The sequence below is a fragment of the Glycine soja genome, chromosome 12 (genome assembly GCF_004193775.1).
Source record: "Glycine soja cultivar W05 chromosome 12, ASM419377v2, whole genome shotgun sequence".
NCBI classification, from domain to species: Eukaryota; Viridiplantae; Streptophyta; class Magnoliopsida; order Fabales; family Fabaceae; genus Glycine; species Glycine soja.
Window position 1 is genome coordinate 37808777 of NC_041013.1, and position 3529 is coordinate 37812305.

Below are 3529 nucleotides of genomic sequence, written 5' to 3' on the forward strand. Positions count from 1 at the left end.
TTTTTCAACTCTCTGTTTCCCATTTTTGTTCCTCTCCATTCTTATGGGTTCTTTTCTCTCCTATCCAGCTGCATTTTCTTTTTTCATTTGGTTGGTTTGGCCAAAAAATCAAAAGGTTGTTGCTTGGTAAAGCTGTTGTTTTCTCTCCCTTGAGGAAAACCCAAAGGCAGAAGCTTTTTTGCTTGGTTTGACAGTTCTTTGCTTGGTTTGGCCGAAAAATGATTTCTGGGTTCTTTTTATCTTATCCTTCTACGTGATGTATTTGATTTCTCCTTTGGTTTGTGGTTCTGACGGTCCAAAAAATTGTATTTTTTTGTGTCCCTTGGGCTTATTTGACTGACTGACTATTGTTCTTCCTTTGCAACACAAAAACTTCAATTTTTTTGCGTGCCTTTGTTTTGTGTTATGACTTTTCGCAGGACAAAAGCTTAAATTTTTTTGGGTGTTCTGCCTTTGTCTAATGGTTCAATATAATTTTTGGCATGTTGATTTTTTTTATTAATCGCTATTGTATGCAGAGAAGGTGGAAAAACACACTAAAGTTGCGATTTTTATCTCAAAAACTCCATGAGTACAGGTTCGTAAATACAAAAGCTAAAATTTTTCTGGGTGTTCTGCCTTTATGTTGTTTTCTGACTTCTTGCTATACAAAAGTTTAAATTTTTTTGTGTTCCTGAGCCTTTTCCAATATGCTTATTATTTCCTATACCCATCTTTTTTGTGTTTTCGTCCTTTTTTGGTGGTCTAATGGTTCAATATATTTTTTGGCATGTTGATTTTTTTATGAATGCAGAGAAGGTGGAAGAACACACGAAAGTTGAGATTTTTATCTAACAAACTCCATGAGTATAGGTTCGTAAACACAAAAGCTTAAATTTTTTTGGGTGTTCTGCCTTTATTTTGTTTTTTGACTTCTCGCAATACAAAAGTTTAAACTTTTTTGTGTTCCTGAGCCTTCTCCAACGTGCTCATTGTTTTCTATACCCAGCTTTTTGTGTTTCCCTCCTTTTTTAGTGGTCTAATGATTCAATATATTTTTTGGCATGTTGATTTTTTTATGAATGCAGAGAAGGTGGAAGAAGACACTAAAGCTGCGATTTTTATCTCAAAAACTCCATGAATACAAGTTCGTTTTCTTGCTTTGTCTATCAAAGCTTAAATTTATGTGTTCCTGAGCCTTCTCTGATGTGCTTCCCCCGCCATTTTCGATTTTTATTTCCAAACTCCATGAATACAGGTTCGTTTTCTTGCTTCGTTTTCCCTTCCCGTCTTCTTCTATGTTTTCTTTTTTTTACCTCTATTTGTATTTGTATGCGTTTTTTTATTTCGGTTTTTTGTTTTTTCACTGCATGTTCATTGTTTCTTCTAAAGCTGCGATTTTTATCTCAGAAAGCTTCGACTTTTATCTCCAAACTCGATGTACAAAGGTTTGTTTTCTTGCTTTCTCTATCAAAGCTTAAATTTTTTTGTGTTCCTGAGCTTTCGCTGTCGTGGTTCCCCCGCCATTTTCGTTTTTTATCTAAAAAAGCTTCGATTTTTGCCTTGATTTATTATATTATACTTCAATTGTTATTATTAATTTATTCATCTACTTTAACTTTTCTATATACTAACAGTACTTTTGCTATTTTATTTTTCTTTGTGTTGGATTGCAGTTGAATTTCTCGAAAACGGACCCCATTCATAGGTATCAGATGAACATAGTTGGATTGTTGTTGTTCTGCCTTAATGGAACAATATGGAAAATATGGATCTTTGTGTTGCATTCGCTACCTATTTTTATCTTTTTTGTGTTCCATGTTTGAGTTCCTTTCTTTACGTGTTCATCTATGTATTACTTGCAAAAAATAATGTTCATTACTATGATTAACTTTGAGCTTCACGAGCTATCTTGAATGTTCTCCAATTTTGTTCTTATCATGGTAACGTATCAACGTGTACAAAATATCTGTTGTAGATATTCTTGACATTTGTGCTTATACAGGTTGAAAATAGAAATAATTTACTTTTAATGCTTCTGCATTTTATTTTATGTCTTCTACGTTTTTGCTGCTTTAATGTCAATCAACGTTTATTATTTCCGTCAATGTCAATAAGCAATTATTATTTCCAATGAAATAATATTTCCAAAAAAAAAATGTGCCGCTGCAGTTACGTTTGAAAATCCAATCCCATTTTGAATTCAAATGTGTGACTATTAGAGTGAAAGCCTTACATCTAATAATAATAATAAAATAAAAATAATAAAAACAAAAATATTTTTTTGTAATTAATAATAATAATTTATAAGAATATATTATTATAATAATAAAAATGATTAGACTAATTTATAAAAATGATTAACATTTCAATAGCATATGACATCGTCAAAATATTTAATATAAAAATTACATGTAATTTCTTTTATAAGTTATAATATTAAAAATCTTTAAGTGTATAATAACTCACACTAATAGCGTAAAATAATTTATATATTTTAAAAAAATAAAAAAATCATTAAGTTTAGTTAATTTTTTTATTTATCAAAAATAAGTTTCATACTTGAATCAAAGAGTAGATATTTCAAATTTTTATTGAAGACTTGGATATTTTAATTATGTTAGTTAAAAAAATAAGATTATTGTTAACATCAGATTAATGTTTCAAACGAAAAATCAATAAATAATTAATAAATATAATTTAATGTCAATCATCATCAAAATAAATCAAATTCATCAATGTCAATCAGCATTTATTACCAAGAATGTGTATGTCTCCTTCTAATTCTCAATGACTATTCAAACTAATTGGAAGGTCTTCATTTGAAATACAATTAACAAGTCTACACCTTGGTGCATGTTTCAAATTCATATTTTATTTAATGTATTTTTTCTGCCAATACTTAAACATTATTATTATCCAAATAAATTAAATTTTCAGTCATTCCATAATGAATTTTAACACTATTGATAAATATACAACAATATTTTTATAATAAAAGTCTAGTACGGAAAGTGGAAAAGATTATCATTATATTCAAAATAAATAATAAAAGTCTAGCACGGGAAGTGAAAAAAATTATCATTGTGATACAGTAATTAATAATAATAATTTATAATAATATATTATTATTATAATAAAAATGATTAGACTAATATTGTCAATTCATGATTGGAGACAAAAACAAAGCCTTCTAGACCGTGGTTCAACATTTATAATCAATGATAATAATTTATAATAGCAATCATATATAATAATTTATTATCATAATAATAAAAATGGGTTATATTATTTTAGATACAATTGTAGATTAATATAATTTTATAATCATTAGATATTAATACAGTTATATTATCTCACTTACGAGTACTTGATATATTTCCAGATTTGTTGAAATTAATTTGAATGAAAAGTTATACTAAAATAAAGTTAATTTAAATACGTTGCAGTGTTTGTTGTACGTAGATTTCAGTGGTTATGATAAATTTACATCTAAAGATTAACTGCAATCATGCATCCATCTTTTTTTTAAACAAATCTGTTTGAGTCA

The 3529-nt window shown here is 27.8% G+C and overlaps 1 long non-coding RNA gene across 1 annotated transcript; it reads left to right on the forward strand.

Moving 5' to 3' along the window:
• Positions 1–768: 768 nt before the first annotated feature.
• LOC114378585 lies at positions 769–1945 on the forward strand. The gene is made up of 4 exons (XR_003659377.1): positions 769–852; positions 1068–1237; positions 1372–1427; positions 1656–1945. It is a non-coding gene; the product is annotated as an uncharacterized LOC114378585 (long non-coding RNA).
• The last annotated feature ends 1584 nt before the right edge of the window (positions 1946–3529 follow it).